This window comes from Marmota marmota, unplaced genomic scaffold (assembly GCF_001458135.2).
Source record: "Marmota marmota marmota unplaced genomic scaffold, marMar, whole genome shotgun sequence".
NCBI lineage: Eukaryota > Metazoa > Chordata > Mammalia > Rodentia > Sciuridae > Marmota > Marmota marmota.
Window position 1 is genome coordinate 87,228,981 of NW_026000026.1, and position 8,788 is coordinate 87,237,768.

Genomic DNA, 8,788 nt, shown 5'->3' on the forward strand with positions numbered 1-8,788 from the left:
ATACCAGGCTTTTAATCACTTCTAGTTAGGTGGTTAAATAGATAGGATTATAAATAGGTGCATTAGACCATGCTTAACTCTGCTACTGTAATACACGGGGATGCTGATAAATGCAGAGAGATACATGACCAAAAAGCACAATGTGATTTGAATAGTTTTCCCCCTAGGCTTTTACTGGAACATTATTCATGACTGGTTTACATTAATCACTAAATGAAGTTTTGTTTCTTCTCTGCACTGTTACAGTGTTATCTTTGCTGATGACAACATGAATTGCCAAAGGCCAGAGCTTGTTTATATTATGTGTGCCATTTCTCTGGCTGAGTATAGAGTCAGTACCAAATGGTAAATTAAAGATTCCCAAAAGACAAGCATACTTGGCTCCATTATATTACTATGATGAATCTGCCATTAATACGCTTCTAATTGTTTTACTTTTATAGACATAAAATCAGTCCCCTTAGTGACTAATAATAGGGTTTATTGATTTTACTAAACATTATTCATTCCAGGCCTGCTCATATCAGCTTGTCCTGAACATATGCAAAAAGCCTGCAGTGCTGACACAGTGCAAATTAACTTCATGGAGAAATGAGAGTGAAGAGTTGTTTACAGCTGTGGTCCCATTGAATACAGAATATTAAAAACAAGGTAATAGGCTCCATATAGAACCATTTATTCCTAGATTAGAGTCTCAGATGGCTTTTTCATGGAAACTTGCCATTGATGTTCAGCCCAGGTCATTAACACTTAACAGAGTAAAAAGGCTGGCCTTATGCATTGGCTCTGACTGTGACCCTGATTTAGTGTGGTTTCAGCCCCAGAGTCCGTGAGTAACCAGAATGAATAGCTCTGATTGATACAGGATAAAACAGCAGTTTAAATGATAATTACTGGTCATTTCATTCCCTCTGACTCAGAAAAGAGACAAGACAGGCAAAGCCATTTATGATTGTTTTTGTCACTAACTACAGTCATCCATTCCCTGCTTCCTGCAGTAGTCAGAGTCATAAATGCTGCTTACTTTCAGTTAACTTTAGGACAGGAAGCAAAGACGCAGTCTGACTATTAGCACAGCCTCAGCCATGAATTCTTCTTTGCTTTTATTAACAAAATCACTCTTTCAAGCAGGGACTGGGGGTTGGGGAATGTAGCTCAGTGGTAGAGTGCTTGCCTAGCAAGTGTGAGGCCCATCACCAGTACCTGGTGGGAAATGGCTGTCAGCCTCAGCACTACTGATGTTGTTTTATACCAGATAGTACCCATGGCATGCACCCAAGAGAAGCCAGTAGCCACTTCTCCATCAAACTATGAAAACCATCTAGTCATAGGAATTCTAGAACTCCTGCCTACCACCCCACAGGAAGACTCCTGAGTCTTCTTGTTCTTTGTTGCTTCAGGAGGTAAAAAAAAGCCATCGCTGGCTCATTGTAACCACATGAAAATATAATCTGGATGCTCATTTAACCAACATGGATGAAGTTGGTCCAGATTGCCAGCTTTTCAAAAAGAATTAGAATAAATGAATGATTCAGATTTTAACATAATTAATAGTTTCCATAGTTTGAAATTAACTCAATTAAAAAAAAAAAAGTATTTGAGGGCTGAATTCAGTTCATAGCACACAAATTTACAATGCAATTTTGGTTTTGCCCTCGAAAAGACATATTTTTCACCCCCTGGAATTAAGACTAAGAAGTTGGAAAACTTGGAAAAGTGGGTGATTCTTAAGTGAGCTGCTGGGATTAAACTTGGATTTCCTTCCCATAGGGAGAGTCATTTATTTCATATACAGGAATAAATTTTGAGAGATTCTCAGACTATTTCAGTAAAGAATTTCACTTAGACATTTGAAAATAAAATGAAAGAAGCCAAAATCTGATATGCAGAGAAAATTAAGTTCTCCAGGACCATTGTGAGCACAAGGCATTGACAATGCCCAGAGGCCTATGCAGACAGATTAAGGGACCAGGTTTATGGCCTCACCATATTGTCCTGACATATATTCATTTATTGTCATGCACCTTTCCACATGGAATGGCAAGTAGTGAGATGAGACCAAAGTTTTCACCTGGGTCCATAGTGGATATGCTGACTATAGCACCTGCTATCCAGGTGAGCATGGGTGAGACCTTGCTTTGTAGGCAGCCTCATATAAAATGCAGCTGTTCACCACCTCTGCAAAAAACTTAGCTCTTAAAGAAGGGAATCATGATACTATAGCTTTCAGGGGCATCCAACCCCCCCCCCCTCCTCATTTTCAAGCCAGCAGTTTTTACCTTAGGCATTTGAAAGCAATCGTTATTGCTTTAGTCAGAAAAGTTTAGAAATCAAAATCATCAGGTATTGACCTCCAATGACTGCAGAGGTGTTTTCATTTTACACAGTCCTCACATCTTATTCAATTCACTTGAATTCCTCTTAAAAGGATCCTGGACTACTTGGGGTCCATCCAGATAATCCTGTATACTCTTCCCATATCAAGGTTAATTGATAAGCAAATCTTAAGTTCCTTGTCCCATGTAACCTAACGTTGATAGATTCTGGGGATTAGCATGTGAGCATCTTTCAGCAGCCATTGTTCAATAACATGCTACATAATTTTCTTTTTGTCTAGGACATAACAACAATAGTTATTATAATAATAAAATAATAATTATATATCTTATTAAAATAAGGTAACTGGCATAGTTATGATCATTATACTAATAATATAGGGTATTAACTATGCACTATTAACTAGGCTTAGACATTGTTCTAAGCACTTTACATGTACCAACGCATTTAATTCTCATAACCCCATTTACTACTTCTCTGTTAGAATTGAGAACACAGAAGCAAGGAGTGACTTTATCTATTTTGTCTGCTGCGAGGGAATATCACAGGTTGTTAATTTCCAAACAATAGAAGTTTATTTGGTTTCTGGTTCTGGAATCTGGGAAGTTTGAAATTTAGAGACTATATCTGGCAAGAGGCTTCTTGCTGCTTAGTATAAAGCCTCACATGGGAGAGAGAAGGAGAGGAGAAGGGGATATCTCAAGACAGCACAAAACCATGCTTGAGGGCAGAAGTCCCATGACCATCACCTCTTAGAGGCCTCACCTCTCAACACTGTTGCCCTGAGGGTTAAGTTTTCAACACCTGAACTTGTGGGGACACATTCAAACCACAGCACCAGGCCAAGTCCTTTGTCCAAATTCACACTGCTATGTCACAGAGGTGGGATTCATGACTACTATACTATGCTTCTGCTGGAAAAGGATCATGAACTCCCTTAGGCTTTCCCTTAGGCTGCTGTTGGAAAAGGATCATGAACTCCCTTAGGCTTTAACCAGCTTTTCTTTGTTAAAGTATTTATTACTTTCAAAGGGTCAAATGAAGAAAATATAGTCTGCATCTCTAGTCTTCTGTTAGACAAAACTCCAGACAGCCTTGCATGGGGAAATACCCCTCTCCGTCAGTGCCTGTCACCCATCCTGGCTATACTCCACATTCAGGCCCAGGATTCCGAGAGCCCAGAGGGTCCTCGGTGCATTGCTGGCAGAGGTTGCTGGAAGTTTTACTTTCTTCCCCATTGCCATGGTGGCCCTTGCTTTCTTGAATACTTCACGGATCTAATAACTAGGAGCTCAGAAAACAAGGGTTGGGCTTGATGGGAGCCAGTGCTTGGAAACATGTCTAGCAAGGTGGCTGTACAGCTGGATGTTTTCAGCTGCACAAAGAAGAAACCGTGATTCAAACTGCCTTCAAGGAAGTGTATTCTCTCCCTTAACACTAAGGCAGGAGCAAGTTGAGCTCAGGTTTCATCCTGTGTGCTGATGTGATGGCTCAGCTTATTGAAATACTCCACTTGTTTCTTCTTGCCTTTATCCCACCTGTTCATGGTCACAGGAGCTCTAGAAGACCTATCCAGAGGAGAGGACAATGTCTTCCTGTGTGTCTGTCTCAGGAGGGAAGAAACCTTTCTTGGTCACTTTCTTGGTCCCATCCTGGCCACACACTCCTAAACTATCACCAGTGAGATTTCCATGACTTTCTCAGACTAAGAAGGATGAAACTTTGTCCCTGAGTCACACATGGGAAGTGTTGAATGTGGCTCAAACCTAGGGTTCTGTGAGAGCAAAAGTTGGGATGAGTGTCTCAATATCCAACTCATAAACCTTTCCTGTGGCGTGAAGGATTCTCCTGTAGTCCTCCCTGATCCTCTTGGGATATAAGCCTGGGTGTGCGTGAGAAGTGGCAGTTGTTTACATTCAAGCGAAACTCAGCCCCTCAGTTATAACTGATTCTCCCTTAGAGAATCTGATGATTGGGCAGAATTAGGATAGTGATGCACTCATGGCATGAGGCTCCACCGAGCAGCCAAAGGAATATGGAGGAATGATTCAGAAACCCACATTTCTTTTCATCTCTTACATATATAGTTGAGTAAGACTGCTGATGGGAAGAAAGGTACTCCCTGCTGTCATGCCAGCACGCATACATATACAAACTCCTTCCCCCCACCCCCCAGAGATTCCTCAGAACTTAGATCCTATAAGAAAGACGAGGGATCTACCATCTCCCCAGTAGAAGGAGCCAGCAGGGATGCCTCCAAATCAGGCTGCCTCCAAGCTGAGGGTTGAGAGAAAAGAGGAAATCAGGACCAAAGAAGAACAGAGATAAGATTAGGAAGGGTGGGGTGGACTGAAATATTAGGGCGGGTAAGCATTGGGTCCTGGTATACCAAAAATGGAAAGATAAACAAAATAGACCACTGGCACAGGGAGAGTCTCCTCACACCAGAAACAAAGAAGATTCCATGAGGAGAAAGAGAAACAAGGCTTAGGCTTAGGCTTAGAGTTAGAGTCATTGATCTAGAGTTATTGAAGGCTTTAGGTTGAGAAAGACCTTGTCCAGGTCTCAGGAAACAGTCCTGCTACTGCTGGAAGAAGAGTAGCTGGGGAATCCCTCGGTACTCACACTTGCATGGGGAAATACTCCTCTATGCCTTTGTCTTCTCTCCATTCTGAGAGAGAGCAGAACTTGTCTAGTAGGGAAGAGGATAAAGAGTGCCCCTAATTTCTTGCCTCTCCTCCACCTTACTGGATTCCTATGTGCACAGGACTAACATGCTCACATGAGGAAGAAAGAAAATCAGATGGTATCATGCAGAGGTCCCTGCCTGGGCAAGCAGTGAGCTAGTGCCCATCTAGCACATTGGCACTTGGAGTGGGATTAATTCCTGCAAAAGAAGGAATTTGGAAAGTGGGTAACCAGGACATGAGACAGTATCCATCCAGAAAATATTTCTTGAGTATCTACTAAGATCCAGGTGTTTGCTTGAAACAAAGAGCCCAGATACTGTCCTCTTAGTTCTTATAGTTGGGCAGCCCTCCCCTCTCTGAGAAGCTAAATGTTTCTGTAGAGCTGAGCAAAGCAGAACTCTGCAGACCTGCTGTTGGCTGAGAAGATCTGATGTGAAGACAAGAGTTTACTTTGAGACTCTGCTGTAGAAGTTCCGAGGTGCCTGTATGTCTGCTGCCCCCAATCCCCTTCCAGCCCTTCTGTGGCAAGATATAAAAACATGTTCAATAAAAGATGGATTTTTTTTTTTTTTCTGAAAACAGTGTGATGACCAGACTATATCCCCCAGTCAGGCTGCCTCCAAGCTGAGGGCTGAAGCAGGGTGAGTCATGGGGCCGGGGGACCCTGGCAGACAGCTCAGGGGGCCTCTGATCTAGCAGCACAGTGAGCTTGGCATTAACTGGCCACTGGGGAACTACAGATGTGCCAGAGGTAGGAAGATGTGGTGACTTATTCCCAACCCTCACCTGGAGTCCTAATCCCCATCTGAGTGGGCTGAAGAATCAGATCCAAAAGAAAGCCACACAGCTGGGATTCCCCAGTGCTTCTTGGTAGTCAGGTTGTAGATGATTTTTAGCTTAAGAGTCTTTCTATTGTGGCGATGCAGATTCTGGCAACCTGTGGGAATGGTGGACGTTCTTCTGACTGACTTATAGGTAAGATGTGCTGAGGGTATGTAGGTGACCAAACCACATTTCCAGGTTAGCTGAAGGGACTTCTTTGCATCATCCAGTGGTGGAAATTAATGGACTGGTGCTGAATATTAATATCATATTCTCTTGGAAGGCCAAGTATCTCTAATCTTGTCCCACTTAATGTAAGCAGCCACATGGGCTCTGCAGCTCTTTCCGAATGCTTGGCAGGGCTCACCCACACACTTCAGCTTACCAGTGCCACCATGCTTGAGCCAAGGCCTTTTCAGTTGTCAATAATAGAAACCCATTCAAACAAACTTAAGCAAAATGGATTTAACACAAAAACAGAGAGAGCCTTATGGTAACAAGAGTAGGAGGAGTACCCAAACTCCAGGAGGGGCTGGTACAGGGACTCGTGAGCTCTTCTGGCACCTTGAACAGCCTCCCTCCTTTTTCTCCCTCTCTTTCTCATGTCACATCCTATTGTGTCCATTTACTCTCCTTCTTTGCCTCTTTCTTCCTCTCTCTGCACACTGACTCATTCTCCAAGCACATATCCTCCCCTGACTGGCTGGTTCTGTCTAGCATCTCTTAGTTAAAGTACAGAGTCCCTGAGGAGAGGCTGGAAGGGGCCTTGCCTGGGTCCGGTGAGCAAGAGAGTCCAGCAGGATAGAATGAACTTGCTTGGCTAAGGAGGTAGAGGTGAGGGGGGAGAGTGGGATCAGGCTACTAGACTGGTTTCTAGTTTGGGCTTTTTGTGATCAGCCCTACATATTAGCCCACTGTCCAAGCAATATTTATTGCCAGAAGCAGAAGCCCATTCAAACCAGCTTAGTTATACAAACCAGCTTAGTTATATGAATAACTCACTGAGAGTTATTAGAAGGATCTGTCAAGGGAATTGGCAGGTTGCAGGGATAGTGCCTAGAAAACCTATGTCCCTCTAGAGTATCACCTGATTTCTTACTCTCCTTGTCCTTCTCCTGTTGACAGACCATTTCTACCTCCTTGGTGGCTTTTCTGTTCTTATAATCTAATGTGACTTGGGATTGCTGTGGAGCCCACAGTGGCCACTTTCCACTATTATTTAACTGGCTCAGCCTTTTGGTCCATATTCCAAATTCCTGTGCCAAGTACAATGAATTTATGTCCCTTGTAATAACCAAATGTGACTGGGCCAGACTTGGGGTGAGGTAGGGCAGAGTTATATAAAACCAAGGACTATCAACCCTCTTAGGATTTAGGAAATTTCAATGACTTAGCAAATTCTGTGCCAAGAACAGAGGTGGGGTGGACACAAAGGTTAAATATTTGTTTTTATTACTGCACAAAAATAGAAATGTCCCTCTTGCCTTAGGGACCACCTATCTTCTTTGCCCTACTTTATTTTTTCTACATTGCTCATCTTTATGACTTGTTAAATGTTTGTTTGTTTATGGTTTTCTCCTCCCATGAGAACTTGATAAGGGTAGGAATGTAATCTCTTTACTGTTCTTATCTCCAGTCCCAGAACAGAGTGCACCTAGAATGGGCTCACCAGCCAATTGATGAGGACACATCAATAAATGTTGTCATATGATAGAGCAAATGAGTATGATAGACATCTCAGGATTCAATAAGGATATCATTGACCCAATGCCTTCTTTGAGAATCTGCCTCCTCCCCATGGCTGTATAAGGTTTTGTCATTCATGAGGAACCCCTTAGACCATATACTAATGAGGTGACTGTTGGCGGGCCCCAGATAGCTTCAGTCTGGGTTCTGATCACCAGATGAACCAATCACATAACTAGAAAGATGGAACTTTTGAAGAAGAGAAGGACTGAAGATTGAGTTCAGACACCAGTGGCCAGAGCTTTAATCAGTCACGCCTAGGCAATAACATTTTAATAAAAAAAAAAAAAAAAAAAAAAACTTTAGTAACAAATCAGGGGCCTTCCAGGTTGGTGAACACATGAGTGTCTTGGAAGGTGGCCTTCCTGGAGAGGGCCTGGAAGCCCCCTCCACATGCCCATACATCTTAGACATCTCTTCTAGTTGGATGTTCCTGGGTTGTATCCTTTATAATAAAACTGCAATTTTAAGAATAACTCTTTCCTTAGTTCTGTGAGTAATTCTAGTAAATTATCAAACCAAGGGGTAGGGAGGAGGGGAAAAGGGCCTTAAGAGACCCCATATCTGTAGTTGGCTGAGTGGACATGGAGGTAGTCTGGGAACCCCCTTGTGGCTGGCACCTGAAGTAGGAGGCAGTCTTGTGTGACTGAACCCTTACCCTGGGGGGTTTGCATTAAGTCCAGATAGAGGGTCAGAACTGAATTATAGGAAAACCATTGGTGGTGGGATATTGAAGAATTATTGTTGGAAAATTATGTATAATTTTATCTGGGAGGCCCAGAAAAGAGATAGCTGAAGAAAATGAGGGAACAAGCCATGCAGATGACTGAAGAGAGTGTTTCAGTCAGGAGAAGTGCAGAGGGCCTGAGGAAAGACTGTGTTTTGAGTCTAAGCAAAAGCAAGCAAAACTGGACTGTGAGAGGCAGGATGGTAGTGGAGATTCTACATTGTTACAACCTTGATGCAGGGTAGCATCCAACTATAGGACCCGGTAGGCTAATAGGCGTGCTGCAGCAAGCTCACAGATTTAAGATGAACAGGTCACACCGTTAATTGAAGCAATTTAAGTGATTGTGTAGAGTGAAAAGAAAGTGCAATAAATGAAAAACACATTTGGGCTGGGGTAAAAGCAAATAGAAGGTGATACCCCGGGAATTCTACGGTACACAGTGTTGACATATCATGCTTCTGTC